Here is a 24,578-nt window from a genome sequence, read left to right as displayed (position 1 = left end):
GTTCAGTTTTAGGCAGACTCCTGATGTCGCATTTAAAAAAACTTCAAAAACATTATGCTCCTGTTCTCGCACTCTTTACACCAATCTGTGCTGCAAATGAACGCTGAGAGGTCTGACACCAGCAAAGTGTTTGTGCCTGTCAAGAGGACTGAGTGCAGTTATCAACTGCTGAGTGGCGCTTTGTTAAGTCTTTTATTGTTTTACATTCTAATCCGGTTATCGCCTGCATGTCCTAATTGAGGGTCCTGTGTTATTTGTATTTGGGACGTCCAGCATCTCCAACAGCAGCAGCGCTCCACTGGAGGAGTCGGACTCGGAGCCTCGAGGGAGTATCAGGATATATCTTTTGCTTTGAAGCTCTGAGGGCTGGACAGAGTTCACCCGACTGCCAGTTTAACGGATTGAGTCGGGCTTTTCAGGGGTGCCACAGAGACAGAGCCATTTGCCGTGCTGGTTAAAAGTCGAAAGACAGAGTTAGCGGATCTGTCCCCTGTCTGTTTCTCTCTTATATTCTCCTCCTTATCTCTTTGCTCCGTTTATAGCCGGGCTCATACATCCATTTATTCACTGTGTAACTGTGAAACAAGTAAGCAAAATAAGGAGTTTGAAAACAGCCGTCACTCATTTTTTAACATTTAGTTAATCTCAGTGAGCGTGAAGTGAATACAGCATTAGCACATCTTACCTTTCTGAATTTCTATCAGATTCCAGGACCCTATTTTAATGATCTATAGCGCATGGTCTAAAGTGCATGGTGCAAGTGCATTTAGGGCATTTCCAACTGCACTTTTACTAGTTAAGCGGCACATGATCTGGACGCAAAGTAAGGCGCAAGGGGCAAAGGGGTTGTATTTAGCTCCTATTAATTAATCATAGGCGTGTTTTGGGCGTAACAGGAATTAAACCAATCAGAGCGTCATCTCCCATTCCCTTTAAAAGCCAGGTGCGCCTGCACATTGGCGCATTGCTATTTAAAAGGCAGATTCAGCATATTGGAGATACATGCTGATTTCTGCTGAGGATCTGCTCGTGTGCGAAGTGAAAGTGCGCGAGCAGATGTATGTGGTGCTTGGCTGGTGGATCCTCTGCCTCCCATCAACAACTCCATCCGATAACCTATTTAACCGGTACAGTTGGCACGAGGGAGCAAAATTCATTACATGAATGAATGAATGATGAATAATCCACCCTTTAAATAACAGGAAAATACTGCGCCAGACTTTCGACCAGGTTTTTGTTGGTCAATGGAGCAATAGTTTTCTGCTGCCTCAAGATAGTAACGTGCCAACAAAGCACCTGACCACACCTCATTTTAAGACCATGGGCGCACAGATGGGTGCAAGTGCATTTGCTGTTAACACAACGTGGGCGCTAGGTGTGAAAATGAGAACTGCGTCGGTCTGAAACTAGCAATGACAGTTGCTCTGCGATGTTATATGCCAGGTTTAAGATAGGGCCCATATAGTCTTTTCAAGCATAGTTCCAATCTAATTCAATAATAGTTATATAAGGGTTTCAGCTCAGGGTATCCACAATTTGTCACTATTAAGTGCCATATAGTATATTTCACACTAAGGAGGAACAATTACTCTCTGGAAACCCAGAATCATCAATGATAAAATTTCTAAACAGCATTAATGGTGTTTTCAATATAAACCGTTTTTATTTGCACTATTTTCACTGTAAGAAAAAAGGGGAGGGCAAAAATAATTGAAACACCGGATGAAAAATGTCGTTATCTTTGAAATAAAGAAATCAGAACTTCAAGGACCGCTACAATAAACTGAATACCAAACACAAGTCTGCATGTGTCAGTTTAAAAAGAAATAAACCTGGCATAAGCCTGACAGTCGCTACTTTAAAACAAATGATGAAAGCAATATGAAAAACAAACCTGCACAGCGCGGTAGACAATCTAAATAATGTTGTAGATTGAAAGTGGTTGCGTTCGTTTGCTTGAGTGACAAGCTAACGTTACTGAGAGGGACAGCTTTACCTTTATCCATACTTTTGTGTTCTCATATCACTTCTCAGACTGTTTGGTGTCTTTATTATCAATTTGCATTAGCAAATAGAACAAAAATAACCTTTACTGACAGGGCAACAGATGCCTGTGCTCATGAGACTGAAAAACTGAAAATGTCTAATGTCTAAATCTAGATGACTAAACTAACACTGTTTATATTTTTTTATTTATGTAGGTTTGCAAATTTTCATTCTTTCTAAGAAACAAGGAGATGCCGCTAACTCCTGACAAATGCTGTTGTTAAGTGAACTGAAATGCTCTGTTTTTCATTCATAAGTATATATACATTTCTTTTTACAAAGTTTCGTTTTTTGATTACCTGTATGTATATATTTAGTTGATACATTTTTTATTCAAAATAATTGCACTGATGGCGCCTTATCCTACACACTGTACCTTTAAGCAAACAGAGACAATGCAGACAATAATAGTATTAGTTAAATGTTCATTTAAGTTCAGCAAATTTGTTAAATTTGTTAAAACGTATTTTATCAGATGCAAAAAAAAAAAAGAAAAAAATTGTATCTCTGTTATACTGTATATCGGCCACTACAACAGAGCATGCACTGGCTCAGACCACTGTATCATCTGTTCAAATTTTTCATTTGAACAGATGATTACAGATCAAATGATCTACAGTCAAATGACAGTTTGAATTTCTTATAAAAAGTGACCATCCTACTGGAGACTCAATGTTCAAAACCAAGATTGTGGCTCCAGTAGGGCAACAGTTTCAGATGATCAGGATGACAAAAATGGAAAAATTGTTTCATCCAATAGGAGCCTTCAGTTAAACTTCAATGAGTCAACAGGAATGTTTATGAAGCCTATAAAACCGTGGCCTAAATAACACAGAATTTAAACATGCAGTAAAAAAAGATTATGCATATTATGAGCTATACGCTAACTTGACATTTACAGATTGACAGCTATTTGGAAACTGCTTCCATCTACAACCAAAACGTGTGGGTGGATAATATGTATGAAGTACAAAACAGAGGGAAAAGCTCTAATCACAATGTGTGCAAATTTACAAAAAGCAAAACAATGATTTTAAACCCACAATGTTCAAAATGGTGCTGGATGAGTGATGGTCTGGGCAGCCATTTAGTCAGACAGACTGTTTAGCATTGTAGCACAACTGCCAGGGATTATGAGGCTTTCTTTTTTATTTTTACAACACTAAGAGGGATGAATGTTGGACACACTTCTTGTCCCTGTCCAATAATCTAAGATGATAATGTCACCGTACACACTGCAAAACAAATTCAGCAGCACCTCCAGCAAATCCAGGATGAAGTCAACCTGCTTCCATGAGCTCCACAAACACATGAAACCTTTATGAGAGTGAAGCAGAAACCCTCCTCCTTCACCCACAAACAGCTGGGGGCTTACACACAGTTGTGCAGAGGTATAGCAGCGTTCAGAAGACTGAAGGTGCTCTGAAGCAATATGTCGGCCTGACTCCTCACTAGGTACCTGATGTTCATATATTTCTGTGTTTTACAGAATATGGCTTTAATGATGATGAAAACCCCGCTATGCAAGTGTGTCTGAATAAGCACTTGAGCCACTTTTACATGCCGTCAGATTAATGTAAAGGCTGCAGAAGCACAAGGTTAAATACACCGACAGACATTAAATGCATGTCTTACTCGCCTGATTAAGATCACTGTCATAAATATCTCGCTCATATGATGAAAAAATCTCTTCAATTAACTACGAAATGCTCTGAACAAGCTGATTTTATATACCATAGCTTTAACGTCAATAGCAGTGGTTCTCAACCAGGGCTCTGGGGACGCCCTAAAAATTAAATAAAGTAACTTTTGATACATTTTGAGGTAAATATTGAGATAATTTGGCAGTAATTCCAAAGAAATTTCAAATAGGTAACTTGTTAATTATCACCTAATTACCATGAAATTTGCAGACCTGTAAAATGAAGTGTTACCACAACTAATCTAACAACCAAAAATCATTTCAGATGGAGGTCCCTGAAGCAAAATATTATCAAACGGCGGTCCTTGACCTAATGTCTATCAATTTAGGGGTCCTTGACACTTAAAAGGGTGAGAACCACTGGTCTATAGCTAGCATTTGCTTTGTCAGACTTTATAAAACAGTCAGAATGTGTCAGACTTCTCTAATAAATGAGGAAATTGATGAGAAAATGTATCATAGGATTCATTGTGAGAGGTGGACGAGTGTCCCTAATGCTCATGTCATGTTGGAATAAAGTCATAAGGAACATTTACGTAAAAAAGACACCTGTAGGTATGTCTGAATGACAAAAAAACAATCAATTAAACAGATAACTGATGCCAGCGATGTTACTGTATGTACTCAATGTCTTAAAAGGGATTAAGCTTTTAAAAGTGATTTAAAAGTCAACCTGCACTCTGAGTCATTCTAAAATTCCTTGCTGGCAAAAACAAGATCAGTCGAAGGGCGTCGCGCATTATGAGACAAATAATAATCTTTTATTTCTCATCAAGTTTATTAGAAATAAGGTTGAATTGTTTTCATTCTCTTTACAATCCTCTTCCTGTAGAGCTACTATATATGTATGTTTTGCACTTATTTTTTTGCAGTACACGTTGCAGTGACATGGAGCTCTATTGTGAGCTATGATGGAGTAAAACAGGATGAAAACATAGTTCAAATTGAAAAGTTAAGGGTGCCCGGATGTAAAACGTGTCTGGTAAGTGTGTTTTTGCTTTAATAAGGAAGAACGACAGACAAGCCTTTTAAATTGGGTCTAAAGCACAAACCCAACGTGCCGCCTATTCTCTTGTAATAGAACTCAAAAGTGATAAATAACGGCCTAACAGCTTTAATTAGTTGTCAGTATGGGGTCTGATGTTGTGAATCCTCCTCCCACTACTTAGACACAACTCACCGTCTTCCCCACTTCCTGCCCCTCCTCTCTCTCAATCGTTTTCTGCCCCCCCCCTCCTCCATTTTAGCCTACTTTCTCTCATTGATACCCTCCATGTGTAAATTGAGGGAGGCATTTCAAGGTTGTCTCCATCTTTGATCGTCACACAGTGGACCCCATAGGAAATATCAAATATTAAAGCAACAGAGCTCCTCAGTAGTGCACACTTTGAGGCACGCTATGCCATGAGAATGCATAGTGTGATGTTCGAAATGCAAAACAGGGGTGTTACAGACTTTCCAAGGCAGCTCCCACGGGATCCTCTTCCCACTACTTTGAACAGTTTGGTGTTTGAGCACATGAACACTCCCATAGCTAGAAACAGGTTAACAGAGAGTCTAATCCGTTGAATCATGTGCCATGGAGGGCAGAGAGTTTTCAGATTATACCTGGCGATGTCACTGAGTGGATGGATTGGGGATGTATGCACAAACATTATGACAATTCTGAGCTCTTTAGCAAAAAAACTTACAGCGAGCAGTTCAGATTAGAGGTGATTTAGGAAAGTTGACTCTGAGCAATGAAAAGACTTTTATCTCAGTGATGAAGTCTATAGCTTATGAAATGAGACAGGCTGTTCTCATACACCGTTCATAGCTGTACCTACGAAATGTAATGTACTGTAAATCGTATCCCACGAAATCAATTTGTACGTAATCCACGTAATTGTTAACCAGGAAGTATAAAGAGCAACAAACGCCGCAGAGGGAAGAGGTTCAGGTGGATGGATTGGTTAAAAACACCGGACTTTCATCCAGGAGACCGATGTTTGTACACTGTGTGAAGTCAACGTTGATTTATTTGTCACGTAACTTCCATACTTAAGTTACACCACTTCCGGAGTTATGTTAACCCAAACCACGACCTCTTTTCCAAAACCTAAGTAGTTTTGTTGCCTAAACCTAACCAAGTTGTTTCCTGTGAAGATGGAAGTTTATTTTGAAAAGACTGGAGCGGAAATTGACACGTGTTGCTGGACATTCGCAGGAAAATGCATGAAAAATAAGGAATCAATTTTTACGTAAGATACCATACGAACCATTGTATGAGGACGGAACTATAAAAACCAAACCAAAAATCACAACACTCAGTTTACTATTTTATTTCCTTGACTGGAAGTCTGGTTCTCTGAAGATTCCTCTAAACATCTTTGGTCTCTCCCAAATCTCATCAATACGGACCTGACCCCCAAGCAAGGTAATTAGGTAATCGTACTGGCTGTGTATTGGCAAGAATCTGGCAATACAATACATATTAAAAACTTGCCTGCATGTATTGTCCCTGTCAAATAAATTGATAAATAAATTATAATACAGGGGTTACGATTCAATATATTGCGATATGTTGTGATTTTTAAAATCTAATTTTAGGAGAACTGTTAGTATAAAGAACACATCCCCATATGCACAAAATCTGAGAAAACAGTGTACTTTTTATGCAATCAGAACAGTGGAATCTGCATTTGCATTTATCACAGTCCCTGTAACATCCAACATCATCGCACTAGTTTGAGAGGGCACAAGTCTTTGCAAATAAAATATTAGTATTGACTGAGTTAAAGTAAACTATTCATTAAAAATCAAAAGATAGTGTTTTTGAGAATTGACACAGTATCACAAACCATAATATCGCAATACTCAATATTTTCTTACACCCCTAGTTCGTAGGTGGGTTTGAAATGGAAAAAAGAAATTGTAAACATCATATTCAACATCTGGAAAAGTCTGGAAAAGAACAGCCATGAGAACGTCTCCAAACAACGCCTGTGTGTGTTTGCTTCCATGCAGCCCAGAGAAGCAGGTTCCAGCCATTATACTGATGCCGTACAGACAACAAGCCGAATATCCTCCTACTTTATTATAGAGAATAAGCAAATCATCCCCAGGTGTGTGGGGGAGGCACTAACTCGCAATGAACAATAATATACAATAGACACTTCTCATCAAAGACCCCATTTACACTTCACTTCATATGTTTCGGGCCTATTGGATGTAGCTATCGGATACTCAACAAAAATCTGTCCTCTGTGATAACGACAGCTGAAGTGACTCGGAAATTAAACTGAAATTAGCCAATCGTTCCTCTCCGTCTCTTTAAAGCGTCAGGCTCCGGTGATTTCAACACATTTGGTCACAAGGAGAGTGCATCGAGCTGTTGGAATCTGATCCCCGATCAGTTCAACCACGTGATCTGAGAGCCGTGAAGGCGACAACACCTTTGTCTCGCTTGTAGTCCCTAAATGAGATTCACCCATGTGTGCTTGTTAGTTTATGGGTAGCTATTAGCAAGCTAACTGTTATTGTTGTAACCATGGATGTAAACTGTGTAAGTGCACAAGTTTCACTTACCAAACAGCTTCAGGACCATCTGGACTGAAGTAGGACTGATCCTAATTTACATGTTTACATGTTGCCCTGAAAGACCAAGACAGATTGAATAAGGTTTGTGATCTGGCTTACAGAGATGTACATATAAATGTATATGAAAGTAAAGCCTCTGTATTTTATCTGGATACAAGACACTTTAAATGACAAGTGTAAATGGGGCCAATAGGACACAAACACACATTGTACTGTGACATCGGAGGTGATGAAAACGAGTCACGCCTTTAACCGAATGATATCACTTAGAGTACAGCAGCAAGCCTACATAAACATGTTCAAGATGTTCATCGTGTGATGACGCAGACGTGCGCCTCATCAGTGATTCCAACAACACTAGAGCAGTCTGTTTTATCGATTAATGCTGCTTGTTTGGCTCACAAGGTGCACACATCTTATGGTAATGAAATTAATTGAAGCTGTGGAACAGTGTTAATGGTATAATAGCATTGATTTATTGAGAGGGCAATACAAACTCGTCCTTAATGAGATGAAGATCCACAACAAATATCACCTATGTACAATCTAATCTGTAGGACCTTTATAGCTCCAGGTTACTCTGAGGGTTTGGAGCATATTTCTGTTTGTCCTGCAGCCAATTCTCCTATCTTTAAGATCCAACGATCAATAAAACACCTCCTTCTCACTCTTAACCATTGTGCCCCATACAAACAATCTTCACTATTACCTTACCTTAAAGCTGCAGTAGGCAAGATTGGAGCAAATATGATTTAAAAAAGTTATTTTTACAAAACACTATATCCTGACAGTAGTGCATGAGACAGATAATCTGAAAAAAATCATGCCCCTCTGTGTCCTCAGGTGCTCTTAATGGCATCTGCAAGATTTCACAGACCGGAGGAAAACAACCAATCAGAGCCGTGCTTGAGTCTTGCTGTCTCTGAGCAGCTGTCAATCACTCGCAAACTTCGATCAAATGGTCAAACTAGGCAGCAAAGTTTGCTCCGGCTGGTGGGCGGTGCTTGGTATTTACTCAACTTATCTCAACTTTCTCATTTTACAGCTAAACAGTACACTACAAGATGTTTCTGAAAACATTTGAGGCGAGAAATAGGCATTACAGTAACAGAATATTGATTCATGATCAGCGCAGCCTAGTTTGACTGTTTGGTCCGAGTTCGCGAGTGATTGACAGCTGCCTCCGTTGATTGAACAGCCAATAGGAACGCTCTCTCTCTGAAATGATAGATTTTTTAAAGCCTGAAAACAGAGCCATGAGGAGGTGGAGAAGACTAGTTATCTCTCAGAACACTTGAATTACAATATGCTGAAAGGTTATTATGGAATTTTTGCCCAATGATGCCAAAAATATTCTGCCTTCTGCAGATGTAATATTTACTTCACTGGCACATCTAACATATCCCTTGAAAGCTGTATGAGAGCAGCCTCTGGTGTAGCGATGGTTAAAATGAAAGCAGCACACTCTTGGCCTTCCAGAGCACACAATTTGACACCCCTGTTGGAAACTGTGATGTCACCCAAAGACAGCCACAGTGCTTTCACAGTGGTGTGGATATTCCATTTTCTGGGTCAAAGCTTCTAGCCTCGCTGAAAACTTGGTAAAGCTCAAAAAAAAAAAAATTACAGTCTGTGTTATCACTTTGTTGACTTCAGAGAAGTTCTTGAAAGAGAAGTAACGTGATCAAATGATGTTTTTTGATGTGTTTGTTGAGAGTTTACGTGCATAGAAAGCAGCACTTTTTCTGTGCCTCTTACATAAGTCATTTGAAAGTCGTCTAGCAAAACAACACAGAAGATCCATCACAACATAGTGCAAACACAGAGAACACTTTTCTCGTTTGCCAATTTCCATCCTCTTGCGTCTCCGTGACAGATCAGGAAGAAGTGACCTGACCCAGTGCTCTTGAGAGATGAGAAAAGCTAAAGGGGTTGCGAGAGTTCGTCTGACAGGTCCACAGGGAAATGTCTCCGTGGGCACATTAGCTCTCTGCTCTTCTCGCGTCTACTGTCAAATGTCAGTATGCTAATAACCAGAAATCCATGTCAATAATGCTATAGCATGCCATGCTGGCCTCACGGTGCTTCTGTAGCATTTTAAACGAGTCCTCTGCAGAACCCCTGTGTGCATGTGGTTTCTTTCAATACATGCTAACTGAAATACGACCTAATGAAACATTCAAGTTTCAGTGAGGGTTTGTGGTCCCTGTGGAGGGGGAGCAGATGCTGCATGTATGTTCCAAGGTTTAAATCACATTTCCAAAAGCCTTTGGGCATAACCAGGAGTGGATTGTGTATTTTTTGAAAATAAAAGCATGAGCACTTGCAGTTCCCATATGGATAGCTACAATACATACTGCATAGTGTCGCCATACCAATATTTATTCAGCGCTCTGGCCGTATCCACTTAAAGATAAGTTAGTTGAAGTTATACAGGCGCTTGTGTCATTTTAGTCTTTATAGAATCACCTAAATAACCACGCTTCATTTTGATGAACTGACTGCACGTCAAGCAACTACAGTATTGCCAAGGCTGCTTCAGTGACAGGCACATATTCAAACAGCCATGTTCACACACATTTCCACACATAAACGAAGGATTTAACTGCTATATTTTCAAGTCAACGCGAGAACCCTGAAGGTGGAATATAATATATGCCATTTGGTGGCAACTTTGATCCAAAATGCTGTATCGTACCATGAAGGCATTACATTACAGTAAAGCCAGCAGTGTTGAGTCACATGGTCTACTCATTGACATATAAATACGCTAGGGTTGTGAAGACGAACTCATAGTAATAGAAAACTGATACAAGGCTCCATTATTCAATCCAAATTACACGTGAAATTCAGATGAAAAATTTATATAAAAATTGATTTCCGAGTAACTCCCTCTCTCACCGGCACTCCCACACTGAAAGAAATGTCAGGACCCCCGTGTGAAGCACTGCCTGAAATATTTACATTACATTGGCAATCAATATTAATCTGCAATTTGTGAACGGAAATCATTTGTCATCACACTGTCACCATTTGGGATCCGTGTGTTAGCATTAGTCAAAAATGCCTTTTGTGTCTTTTCTGTTGTTACAGATTGACGCTTATATTTTGTGTTGGAAGTGCACACTAAAGTGATTAGAAAAATTAATAAAGAATGAATTTAAGAGGGCAACATGTGGGCTGACAGGAACGTAACCAAGGGAAGTAAATATAAGGTTGCAGCTAATGCTACCCCCAAGTGGCCCCTACAGGGAAATGCGCCCATACAGTTATTCATAATCTGAAAAGTTCTTATCAGAGGCTTATCAGTACTCCAACAGTAATACGGTCAATCAGGTTTTATTAAAGGAGGTGGGAATCAACCTTGTGTATCTATAAGCAGACATTAGCCACGTTTCCATTCACGTACTTTTAAGCATTTTGAAGTATCGCATTACAAAAGCTGTATGGAAACAACAAAATTTGATAAAACTTCCTCAATTGCGCAAAAAAAAAGGTTTTATGTTTGCACAGGTTTTTTTGCCATCATCGAAAAAGAGTTGATGTGCTACATGGATTATACAAAACGCCTATTGCCGAATAAATACTGACGTAGCGAACAACTCACATGACTGATTAGCTGTTTCTGCTGTCGACGTCTTCTCGGATTTTCCCATACTGCGCGAATGCTTGTCTTTGTCTCTGCACAACATGAAACATGGACAATACTAGCTGGCATGAAAGAACAATCAAAAGTTGTTCAATTGAAACAAATTCTTGAAGACCTCACTCCATTTTTCTATCGTACATGGGCCAAGGCAACTTGCTTTTTTTCCAGTTCACAACCTCTACTTCTTCTACTCTTGTTTACAGGTAGATTACAGCCATGCGTAGCCTAAAGCGCCAACTTCTGACCAAACTACACCGTAGCCGAGTTTATTCGCTCCAAACCAGTTGATGGAAATGGGCCTAAATTTGCGTTTCCTTTTTACGAAATTTCAAAAGTTAATTTAAAATTCGCTTGACAATTGAATGGAAACGCTGCTATTGAGCCAAGTCAGTTCTTTTGGATTCATTGTGTTTTGGTAGACAATGGAAACTGTATCATTACTGACCAGAATAAACCCTCTTCAGTATCGGTTTACCTTTGACACGCTGTTATTTAAGCCACAAATTTAGTTCAGCTTCACTGTTGGTGCAGCCGCCAACAGCACAACTTGTCCCTGAACTCTGTAACATTTTATAAAATGCCAAGCTAACTTAGTTTGTTACAGCTATCTGAGGCCACTTGTTCAGGTTGTCCTCTTATCTCTCGGAGGTAGAGGGCAGATTTATGATCACATTATCCAGTTTAAGGTGTGAAAGGCTGTGATCCTACATTATTTATTCCCAAAAAGCTCTAAGAAAAAGGAGAAGTTGCCTATAGTATACAGCTAACTGAAGGAATAACTGAAGCCCATAATATATCATATATAGCGCTGGGAATAATGTGGATCGTTACAAATGGATCTGTATTCTTTATGTATTAGATCGTGGGCTGTGTCTCTAGATTTATATTGAATGGTCTGAGAGGGAGAGATACACACTCCCTATGCACATACCCACACATAGACAAAGCTGCATTTTTATCAGGTGCGCTGGTTGACTGAGCAAGCATTTAGTTTGTTTGTGTGCCACAAGACGGCTGATCCATCTGCTGCCGTCACTGAGACTGATGGTGAGGTTCCAGTGTCCAGTGGAAAGTGACAAAAGAGGAAAAAATAACTGCAGCCCATATGCTTAAGGACAAAAGAAACCATTAAGAGCTGAGAATTACTAAGCAACCTCACTTCAAAGAGATGAACAACGACGCTCGGAGTGTTTTCTCTTTTTGTCACTGTGCCCGTCTCGACTCTCAGCACCATCAGTAGGCCATTAATGAAGCGCCAGAGAACAATGCAGGGAGATGAACACACATGCACTGTAGGTTGTTATTGTCTATAAATTTACACTTTTTTAAAAACGGCTTTCAAAGTTAACATGATAACAACGCGTTAACGCAAATTTGTTTTAACAGCACTAATTTCTTTAACGCATTAACACAACTTGCGATTTATAGGTTGTAGCGGGCTCAATTTTAAAGCTAGAGTGAAGATACTGATATATGAAACTAGAAAAACCTAATTAATCCATTGGTACCATCTATCTCATACTAGCTTGCCGCGAAGGAGGTTAAATAACGATCCAAACTTGCACAAAATTTGGCAGAGGAAAACTGGCATGGCCGTTTTCAAAGGGGTTCCTTGCCCTCTGACCTCAAGATATGTGAATGAAAAGGGGTTCTATGGGTACCCACGAGTCTCCCCTTTACAGACATGCCCACGTTATGATAATCACATGCAGTTTGGGGCAAGTCATAGTCAAGTCAGCACACTGACACACTGACAGCTGTTGTTGCCTGTTGGGCTGCAGTCTGCCAGGTTAGGATTTGAGCATATTTATTATGCTAAATGTAGTACCTGTGAGAGTTTCTGGACAATATTTGTCATTGTTTTGTGTTGTTAATTGATTTCCAACAATAAAAATATACATACATTTGCATAAAGCAGCATATTTGCCCACTTCCACGTTGATAAGAGTTTTTTAAAGCTTAAAAACAGAGCCATGAGGAGATGCAGAAGTCTAGTCTTTCTCTCAGAACACTTGAATTACAATATGCTGAAAGGTTATCATGGAATTTTTTTCCAATGCTGCAAAAAATATACTGCCTACTGAAGCTTTGACACATATGATTCTGTATTCATCAAGCAGCTTACTGTATTGTCTTATTACCATGTCAGTGACAAATAATTGCTTCTTCAACCTCGTTACACACAAACTAAAGAGAGCTGTGATTATGCTGATTATGTAAGGAAATGAAAGTGATTACTGCAACGTGGAAACCTTTCTAGCCCTCGCAGCGGTTACACCAGCGTGGACCTTGAACAGGAACGCCACAGATAGAACAGGTTTACTCTCTGTAGTAATTAGAGCCGCTCAGAGATGTAGCCCAGTCTTTAAGGAGAACGTTTCCTAATTGCCACCTTTGTCGCAACATTGCTGCCGTTTGAAAGGATGATAACAGCCGGTCGAAGTAATTGTTGCTTTATGAATTCATTTGTTGAATTGTGCTGGATGGTTCTCCCAAGAAACTGGTTATTGTTCTGCACTCAAAAGCTGTTGCATTGTCGCACAGATGCTGCTAAATTATGTTGCGTGACAAAAAAAAAGTGAATATGCTCCAGCAGGAAATTCACTTCATATGAATGAATGAGGTAATAATGTGGACGGAGTCTTGGGATTTCAGAGATTGCAATTCAAACCTGGAAAACGGTTCTGGTTGTGTCTGTGAATTAAACAAGGCACAACAGCACAATGCAATATTCATTAGCAAGTAAACACCTTGCTGTTTCCTTGTGAAAGGCGAGCGAAGACCTGTGTCTTGTCCTCTGAAATTGATATGCTGGTCAATGACAGTGATTACAGTGCCTGTGGTTCTCCCTCCTACGCCTTTCCTGTCAGAGCAGCAGAGATAATGAGACACCACACATTACTTGGCCTTGCTGTGATCATGTTTTACTAACCTAACAGCGGCAAAGATAACCCAGTCGTTGCAATCGTCCCGCGCCGTCAGAAAACCGTGATAAACCAACCACTTTCCTGTAGGCCGCGTATAAGACCACACACATACATCATCGTATAAATACTCAGTGACAGCAGATGAAAAAAAAATCTATCTTGTTTTAATCAGTGGAAAATGGATTGCTGCAGATTTGGCACACTGTGGGTAAAAGCTATAAATGCAGGGGCATGCACATACAACGTCGACACACAGGGTGTTCTCTATTAGGCTTGTAACAAAGCATGAATATTTATATATCACACACTTCCCTGGACGGTAATCTTTACTTCCCCTCAGACTTTTTAAATAGAGCCCATGTGCACTTTTCTCTACATCTTTTATTGTTGTCTCCATGCACCGCTAAGTATTTATTACACTTTGGTATTTCTCCTTTCACTGATCTAGTTAGTGGATTTCAACCTGCAGTAGGCAGAATGTTTTTAGCATCATTAGGCAAAAATCCCATAATAACCTTTCAGCATATTGTAATTCAAGTGCTCTGAGAGAAAACTAGACTTCTGCACTTCCTCATGGCTCTGTTTCCAGGCTAATCTAGCCTGTGGCGGGAGACTTTGGCCAATCCCAGGTCATTTCATTCAACGGAGGTAGCTGTCAATCACTCGCAAACTCCAACCAAATGGTCAAACTAGGCAGCGCTGATATGAATCAATATTCTGTTACTGTTATGCCTATTTCTCATCTCAAATTCTTCAGAAACATCTTGTAGTGTACTGTTTAGCTGTAAAATGAGAAAGTTTGCTCCGGCTGGTGGGCGGTGCTTGGTATTTCCTCAATTGGTCTCAACATGGCTGCCGGGTAACAAACTTTCTCCTTTTACAGCTAAACAGTACACTAAAATACATTTCTGCGAGAAATAGGCATTTCAGTAACAGAATATTGATTCATATCTGATCAGCGCTGCCTAGTTTGACCGTTTGATCGGAGTTAGCGAGTGAGTGACAGCTGCCCAGAGACGACAGGCTCCAGCTCGGCTCTGATTGGTTGTTTTCCTCCGGTACGTGAAATCTTGCAGATGCTATTAGGAGCATTAGGGCACAGAGGCACATGATTTTTTTTTAAGAATTACCTGTCTCATGCACTACTGTCAGGATATAGTGACTTTTTTTAATCACATTTGCTCCATTTCTACCCACTGCTGCTTTAAGTGAATTTCAAAAACATTTCCGGAAACAAATGATAAAAAAATCCATCATTGATGATAGTTGATGCACACTGGTAATTGCAGCTCTCCTTTGGTCTATGTTCAGTCAACAAGCTAGTGGTAAAAATCAGGTAACCGCATTGCTCTGAATTGTCATTTTAATTTGACCTGTTCTCTCTCATTATATTGCTTTCCCCACAGAGAAGGAGTAGCTATAATGGATGTCAAAGAATAAATTGAATGTCACTTTAATGAGAGGGGAATCCACAGAATTCACACACCGGACTAAATGTAAACACAAAACACAGTGATTATAACGGCTGCATCTCCTTTCCTTTTGTGTTAAAGCAGTAATAGTTTGACTTTTTGGGGAAATATGCTTATTCGCTTTCTTGCGGAGATTTGGATGAGAAGATTGATACCACTTTCGACCTTCAGTATCAATCTTCTCATCTAACTCTTGGCAAGAAAGCGAATAAGCGCGTTTCCTCAAATGTATCTTTACAGTAATTTCACAGCATTAGCCTACATATGAAATAAGTTGAACCTTTCATTTTTTTAACTCAAGAAATAATATTTGCATTAAGATAAAAGTGAAAGTTAATGGGGCATGCTAGTGGGCTAATTTGAACCAGGACCTTTATCACACGTCATCCCGTCTCTCGCCCAGACTTTCCTGCGTCTCAGACTTTGCTTAATAAAATGAAAATGACAAAAAAAAAAGGATCACGTATTAGTCCAAAAAATAAAATAAGATAAAAAATCTCATCCCCTGAAATGTAGATACATTCAGAGGGTTGAGTCTTTACACCCATTGCATGCCTAATCAACATCCACTGAGAGAGTTCTGGCTCATTAAACAGGCCCTTTGTGCTGGCATTAATAATGCAGAGGCAGTGTGAGAGCCGTGAAGTGCTCAAAGACCTGCCATCTCATTAATGCACCATTAATCGCACAGGTTAAGACAACAGCCTTGGGGGCAGTTGACCCCCCTCTCTTTAGGAGGACGGGTCAGAAAATTGGGCACCTGTTGTCCTTGTCCAAGACGCTTATCGAATCCACCTGGAACGCCCCGGACCACGTACCGCATGGTGCAACACGGAGCAAAATGTATTCACATGATAGCGGCATTACAGGTTCTCAATTCGACATCCAGAGCATTAATATAGCAGCAAACAACTATTGGCTGTGTAAAGATAAAGAAGAGTAATGTCTACCTGAGTAGAGGATGAAGTAACTCTCCCTCTGTGTGTGTTGTAATCCGAGCTTCTCCTGGCTTTGTTGACATAGCGTGTGCATAGCGCACGCATGCTTTCAGTGCATGTGAGTGTGCCCCACTGGATGGCTCACGGCCGCCGCGCTGCACTGCTCTCATACGGAAGTTGTCCCGACCGATGGCGCCGTAGCGGAAATTTAGCTCCCACCCTCAGGTAAACGCTGTTAGCTCTGTCAGCAGTGCTGCCGCTGTTTGCACTGTTAGCTGCCGGCTCAGCTGTTGCCATGTTGAGAGCCTTTGAGAGGCAATAGATATGCTCTCAATTTCGCGTTTAGCACCTTTTAAGATATGACACTTTATTCTGTATTGTACAGTATTCACCCATATTTCCCCCTTGTCAGTGCCGGATACGTTCTGCGCATATGCGGGCGCGCCTACCCAGTATACCAACTCTGCTTCTAATTGGCTACTGGTTTCTAAACCTAAACGCTACAATCCCCGCAGCCGCCTCCACAAGTCCCGTCTCAAGAGAGAGCTCCAGCCGGCTCATCAGCGGGTTCTGTGAGCGTGCCTGGCCGGCACCTCGAGAAGAGTGCATTAAGAAAAGAACAGGATGTTAATAAAAGCGCAGCACTGAATTTAATCCTTAATTCTCTCTGAATACGTGTATGTGTATAATCCTTCTCTTGGCACCTTGTTTTTGTTTCACTTGGAATTATCCTGTCGCTCCCGTTGGAAAACGAAGGCACAAATCCTCAGTGAGCTTACATCTGTAAACATTTCTACATACCGTACAATGTGCTATATACTGTACATCCGAAAATGTTCGCAAATATTGGGTGAATGGATGAAATCAGGGGTACTCATGTGAGACAAGAAAGTGACCAGACTAGTCTTGACTGACTTTTTCTGCACCCACATGGGTCTCGCTACACTTAATCTGACTACATTTCCCTCGACTGGAGATAGACTGCTAGTTCGAAGGCTTTTCAGACTCGCTCCTGTTCCCTTTTCCTCCCACCTGCTTCTTGAACTGAAATCAATGTTCCAGCCCTTTCATCCTCTCTGCAGATTGCCTCAACCAGGGCTGAGTCTATCAGGCACCACCAGGCTGACATTTCCCTCTAGCTGCAGCACCTACGGGGGACTCCGTAACTGACTCAGCCCCCCTAGGGACAGATAATCCCAGGCTAAAACCCCCAGATTCTGTGATTAATGATATGTCTAGTGGTTGTGACCCTTGTTCTCTTGCTGTGATGCCTCATGTCGAGCCCAGGGAGCTTTGGAGAGCTGACAAGGGAGACCTGTACAATTATGCACTGGCACAGCAAAGCAGCCCCCTGGCAAACATAGACGGAGCTTGACAGGACCTTTATTAGCAACAAGACACGCACTGCATATACAGTACAGTATATTAAGAAACAAAGCTGGAGCGTAGCCACGGTTATTTATACACAGCGTGAGCAGTTTGCAGCTTTCACAAATAGTGTAAATTTATTCTAAATGTGAACTCATGTGTGGTTAAATCTCTACTACATACCTGTATTCTCTATATAACCACCCATATGTTAAAGGTACCCTGTGGAGCGTTTCCCATCAAAAGGATATTGAATTGTGTTGTTGAAGCCTATAACAAAAAAGCTGAATTCTTTGAATACTTTCAAACCTGCATTGTTTGGCTATCAGTCTTCTTCTTTTCTGCCACCGACTGTCTATCAGTGTAATAACCGTCATCTATAGCTTGTCTGCTTGTCGGCAGTAATGTGCATCATATCCGCCCTCGTGTATTAGAAGAGCACAAGATACAAACAAAGATGGGAGCAGGACTAGAAACCTGTCTGCATGCTAGGATAAACTTGGTTATAACACTAACAATCTGGCTGTTTTACATTTAAGCACTAAAGGACTTGTACATGTAGAAATTTTGATATCTTAAATAAAGATACTGTTTCACAACAATAATTGTAGGTGTGTCCCAGCTTGGCAAAAAAAGTTGTGTGCAAGCTTCTGTGTTAAGTTGTTTTCCAAGGTTTTACTTTGAGACGTAGTAAGAGCAGTAAGTCAAAGGCAACAGCTCCAGAGGGGCTGCTCAGTGACCAACAGATAATAAAACTGTGAGTGTACTGTGCAGCCTCCAGCTGTGACTGTGTGCAACTGTGAGAGTATGCAGCAGGGCGTAGCAAAAAAGAGACACTCATGCTCGGCTAAACTACATACTCAAAAATACAGGAGAATTTGCATACTGAAAATGTTACCATAACAGGCACATAATGGGTCTGGATTTATATCTTTTGACCCACCATAAAGGCACACAGTCAGTACTGATAGTTTTATGTCCAAATGTATCCAAATGTGAACCATATCAGGCTGAAGGTTCATTTACTGGTCGATCTCCCAATAGGCTTGCCGCGGTAGTTGTTGTTACCGGTGTTACAATCAATGATCGGGCATACACCGATTACATTACTTGTCCACCACCCCACTGTCGTTTTGCTTCTTTAATAGAAATAAAACCCATTTGGTTCATTTTCGCGTATCAGCACTGTGTTATCAATTCATAGTCGGACGATGGACGCTACAAACTGAAAGTGAAAGTGTCTGCTCCGTACGGAGTCTCAGCTCAGAGCAGCAGGAGTCAGATTTCACACAAACGGGACGAGAGAGAGTTGACAGACAAGACGATGGCGGAGGATTTGGTGTCGATGTGAAAAGCAAAAGTGCCTATTTGGCAATATTTCGGATTTACACCCAATGCTATAAGGGAACCATAACGTTAATGAGGCAATCGTCGTGCGAAAGACGGGCAGGCGATGCCGGTGTGTGCAGCGAAAGCTCGACCGGAGAGGCCAGACACACCACCATCCAACGATAAAGATAAAGAAAAGCACTCTATATATATTGAGCATCATCTTTTCTTGTAAAATGTCTGGTGTAATCGGTAACACCGGTGTTGTCACAAGTTTATCAAACAGGTGGAAAACCCCTAGCTCCCAAGTGGGAAGCCAGTGAGGGACCATGTCCTCGAAACTGGTTTCATCATTATGACCCTTCTGCCTACATCCCTCCCACACCAAGAGTGAGATTTAGCAGTAACAACTCTACTCTACAAAGTGAGAAAAATGGGAAAATGCTAAACTCTTAGTACAGGCTGACATTTGCATCATTGTTTACAGGTAAACTGTTTTCACTCGGGGTACATACTTGGAATAATGAAGGCACAAATCGTACTAATCGAACAAATTACGTTGACCTTGTTGAAAAACGATTGCATTGTAATTGCTGCTTGGCAAGGTGCTCAGACTAAAAAGTTTCAGACACGCCGACACAATTTAGAAAAAGTAAGGAGGAACAAAATAAATGTTTGAGAGCAAAGTCGAGGATCGTGCTTCTGACATCCTGTATAAATTTGAATACTCATCTCTGCCAAAGTGGAAACAGGAAAGTACTTGTTTCAAGTGTCATCATTTCACTCTTTAGCAGCTTATCTCCCAAATAAGTTGACTACGGTGTGAAGCTAGACTAATAAACTGCTGTGCATTGAATCTATTCCAAATGCACCTCAGATTACCACACAGACAGCACCTGATGGGTTTAGTCATCAGCTTTTGTTTATCTCATCCAGAACCAAAATATCATCACTAGAAGACGGATTATCTTCACCACAGCATCACCCCCAGTATTCAGCTGTAACGTATTTTACAAAGACACTCACACAAATCTTTTTACATGATCCTTTAATGGATCAAAGTCTTTCTCAAAGCTTTCTTCTCTGAAAATCCCAATTGCTCAATCAGACACCTATTTCCACCGAGGAGCCTCAAGTTAATGACCCTGTTTCTCATCTGGGTCTCCTCCCTGTTTTCCTCTGGCGTCGAGGGTGAATGCTTAATCTTCAGGGGAAGCTGTCAGAACATGATGAATGCTAGCAGTAGACCGGCTCTCAAAACCTGCATTAATTTTTAAGCACAATTACTAGAACAAAAATTTTGAATTAAGCTATGCAAAATGACTGCAGAGGCACACGCAAGGACTGGAAACTTGCACGTTTTTTTTTTGCTGCAACAGTATTTCAGCATATTTGAGTCACAATCTGTGAGTTTTTGCAAGAAGGACATGAAACAGAGTTTTCACAAAAATGTTTTGCCTTGATCTCCAAACACAGAAGGTGGTGTTGCGGGGCTGCTAACCCGTCCAACTCTTAGCTGTGTGGTTCGCAATCAATGTCCCATTCATGCTCTGCCTCATCTTCTTTGATCCACGAATTAACAAGACAGATGAAAGGAACAATTATCAGGTCCCACGCTTCACTTAAAGGGCCGTCTTACACACAGTTAGCTTGGTTTATGCTAAGCTGTGCTACAAAGAGCGGTTCGCATTCTCCCACTATCTGCTGCGGAGAATTCGACGAAAGAGACTGAGGGGAGAGATAAAGAGGACTAAGGAGGCTGTGATAGAGCAGGGACGGGTGAATAATTAATGGGTTGTATTCAATTGTGAAAACCCAGGATGCAAAAGGCAAGCCTGTAAATATGGATGCTGCAGAGAGAGAGAAGGAATTTGAAAAATGCAAGTATGTCAAAGGACCCTGAATTGTGAGGTGCCCTCTTTTATCCCTGCAAAAATGATGTTTGTGATAAAGACCTTGAAGTTTGACACAAGGATTTAACAGCGGCGAGACCATACAGAGAGAGAACCCTGGAATCAAATGTGCTGAAAGCCACAAAAGAGCCACAAGGCCGAGCCCGGAGCATCTACTGTTTCTGTGTATTGACATGGAAGACACATTTTCTATTTTATTGCAATGCAAACGGCGGGGGAGAGCAATGAGTCATCTCAACCTCGAAGCTCTTTATTATAATAACAGGCTTTTTTCTGTGGCCATTAATAAATCTGACAGTGTTCAACGGACACACTCAGAACATCCTAGAACATTTAACCATCTCTGTCTCATAGTATTTATATTCTTACAATGCTTTGTAGTTTGTTGTCATTGGTGCATTCCTATGATTATGCGTTTAATTCCCGGCTGCAAAACCTAATTTTCTTGGATATAAAGTTGAAGCAGAGTTGATCTCTCTCACTTAAACCTATTGAAATAAGCCTAACCAAGATGTTAAAGGGGACCTATTATGCTTTTGTGCTTTTTCCCGTTCCTTTTGTGTGTTGTATAGTTTTTTGTGCTTGTTAAAGGTCTGCAAAGTTACAAAGCCCAAAGTCCACGCCAAAGGGAGTTACTCTCTCCCACAGAAACACTGCTCCTAAACTGCCTGAAATGCCTTGCATGAAGTCCCGCCTTTTCTTCTGTAACGTGGTGATGTCACCAAGTAACACATTTGCATAATGCCTGCCTAGGGGCTAGTTTGGCATACCCTCAAACAAAGCTAGTTGGAGCGGAGCTGGAGCGGAGACCGAAGTGTGTGATTTGGTTGACCAATCACAACAGTGGTCCAGCTGACACAATCAGAGCAGACTGGGCTTTTCTCATGTTCTAGTAGAAACCCCAAATACAAGTATGCACCTGAAAATAAGCATAATAGGTCCTCTTTAATACTCTATATGTACGACTACAACTAATTATTATTTCACATTCAATTAATCTGCTGTTCTTTTTCTCGATTAACTGATTTAATCGTTAATAAAACGTCAGAAAATAGTGCAAAATTCCCAAGAGGCATGCCTTTGAATAGCTTGTGTTGTTCAACCAATAGTCCAAATCCCAAAGGTGTTCGATTTATTATCATAAAAGTCTCAGAAAAACACCAAATATTCACACTTGAGAAACCATTTTTTGGGGCATTTTTATCTTTAAAAAATGACTTAAAGGAATACTTCATCCACAAAATGACCATTTGTATATCGATTACTCACCGCATATTACCTTGAATTCTTGAAGAAAACTTTGTTTTTCTCGCATGCTTCCACGATGAACGCAGAATCCAAAAACGGAGTAAATCCTTCTTCTCATCTGGACTCGCAGCACGCCTGCGCAATTATGAGACGGTAGAGGAGGAAGTGTTTTAAATAGTACAATTTTGGCAAAGATGCATGTGTTTGGGAAGTAGCGAGCATACGACTGGATAAACGAGACTCCGATTATACTGCACGAGTTGTGTGTGAGTTTGTATACAGATTTTGTATATAGTTTTGCTGTTGTTAAACCTGGACTCCATACACTTATACAATTCATCAAAGATTAACTTTGTTTTTGGATTCTCAGTTCATCATTGAGGCATATGAGAAAAGGTTTTCTTCAAGAATTCAAGGTAACATGCAGTGAGTATTTGATATACAAATGGTCCTTTTGATTCATTGACGAATTGTTTCAGCTCTAAATATATGAGGTATATCTTGCAACCAAGTATCAGCATTAAATTCTGAATAAATTCCAGAGTTGTAGTTTTCTAAAGCCCTTCATTCATTCATGTTTCATAAAAGGTTTTTATGTCATGTTACAGCTCTGTTCTACATTCCTTCCCGACAAATACAGAATAGAAAAGTGCAAGGACGTATTCTTGCATTAGGTCAAGCTAATTATAGAGTGTACAGTATATGGACTGTGTTAGGAGACTTGGCTTTGGACACTGAGCTCCGGTGGGATTGATGGACAGCTGGACAGGCCGCCGCCATCATGTCTCATTTGGCCATTAGCACCTTCAATCACTGCAGCTCACTGCCACTGACTCAAAGCTCCTTGAAAGGAGCTTCTATAAAGTCAGAGGGCAGTTACTTCTCCGTCCTCAAACAGCCTCTGCGGCAGAACAGGTCAGAGGCTTCTGATGGCGGCGGGATCACAGCTGACAGGCCCTGCGGCCAGGCTGGGGGCCATTGTCACAAAGCCATGTGCTGGACCTGGCCTGAGAGACGGATGCATGCATGGATCGCGACTGACTTGAAATGCTGCTCTAACGTCAGATTTTAGATTCTGTGTTCGCAAAGTCAAGTGAAGTGTGTCTGCATAGCTGTTAATCGCAGTTACAACCTTGAAAGGCTTCATAATAGCAGGATCATAAAACAGTAAATGAAAAGGACAACCCCTCCACATCATAACCTTAAACCATCAACTGAGAGTGCAGAGAACAACTCCTACGAAAACATCAATTAAGACTGAAATGGCAAGGGAAAGGCCACAGAGAGAAGAATGCCAACAAGCATCGAGAAAATCTTCAACTTCCTTTTACTGTTTCTATATTCTATGCACAGTTGGATGATACGCAAATACTGTTTCCAAGCTACTGTAACATCCTTTGACTGTAACAATCACCATGCACTATTTGCCTGCAGCACTCTACTGTACCTCTCTAATGGTTTGCGAGACATTTTCTGCCAAGAATCGCAGAAAAAAGGCTTGGAACGGGAAAAGAAAGTGGCAGATTTGAATAAGAGCGCACTGGCAGCTCAATTAGCAACGATGCAAAGCTTACAACCTAATACCCTTTGATTCACTGTTTGTATCCCTGTATTTAACACTTCGTTCCACTCCTCTTGGCATGCTCATAACATGCTCTTTCAGCCACACTCCAGCTGCCCAGCATGCACATTTGACAAGATGAAGAAGGGCAAAAAAAAAAATCACTTTTAAAAAATCTTTAGTCTGGGGATTAAATCCATGTCATGAGACCAAAGGCTGACTGGGTATCCTTTGAAGCTGGATAGATCCCTCTAAGAAGAGATGAATGGCAAAATAGAGGAGAGATTTCAGTGTTGGCAGATAGCATTAAGCACGCTGAGCTCGGCTCACTAGTTTTTTTTAGTAATGATACCACTAAAAAGGGAAGATGACAGCGCCAGGAAGTGAGTGTGCTTGAAACATCGCTGGTTGTGATGTTGACAGGGACCTTTGATAGGAGCGCCAAGTAGTGTGTGGCCTGATGCTCCAGCAGCTCAATATCAATCTACCGTTGACCTGTGAGAGCATCTCGTCAAAGGAAATTATTGTGGAAGAGATATGCAGGTACAGAAAATCTATTGCCAACTATTATGATAATCGATTGATCAGCTCAGTAATCTTTTATTGCAAATTGGTTTTAGCTTCTCCTTTGTGACTATTTATTAGTCCTAAACTTGATTGGATTTTATCTATGAGGTTAATTATAGTAATGTGTATTTAACATCCTTCTCCAGAATAAGAAGAGTCTCTATGCTTTTTTTTTCTGCCACCATTTGCTCCACCAGTCCCATACAACCTTGTTTTAGTGTTTGTCACTGAGCAGCTCTTCTCTAATTCGATTGTTCCCAACAGGGATGACTAGTTTTT

At 40.7% G+C, this 24,578-nt stretch overlaps 1 protein-coding gene and 1 long non-coding RNA gene across 3 annotated transcripts in view; one reads left to right on the top strand and one right to left on the bottom strand.

The window, feature by feature from the left end:
• Window positions 1-24,578, top strand: part of LOC119489993 (metabotropic glutamate receptor 4-like) — a 219,913-nt gene that overhangs the window by 21,146 nt on the left and 174,189 nt on the right. The window lies entirely within an intron of this gene.
• The window catches only part of LOC119489996, a 196,135-nt gene that overhangs the window by 30,906 nt on the left and 140,651 nt on the right, over window positions 1-24,578 (bottom strand). Inside the window, exon 3 of the long non-coding RNA XR_005207303.1 lies at window positions 7,316-7,381. This is a non-coding gene — a long non-coding RNA (uncharacterized LOC119489996). The remainder of the gene's footprint in view (window positions 1-7,315; window positions 7,382-24,578) is intronic.

The sequence above is a fragment of the Sebastes umbrosus genome, chromosome 6 (assembly GCF_015220745.1).
Source record: "Sebastes umbrosus isolate fSebUmb1 chromosome 6, fSebUmb1.pri, whole genome shotgun sequence".
Taxonomy (NCBI): Eukaryota; Metazoa; Chordata; class Actinopteri; order Perciformes; family Sebastidae; genus Sebastes; species Sebastes umbrosus.
The sequence above is the reverse complement of the archived record's forward strand: the minus strand, read 5'-3'. Positions and strand labels throughout refer to the sequence as shown.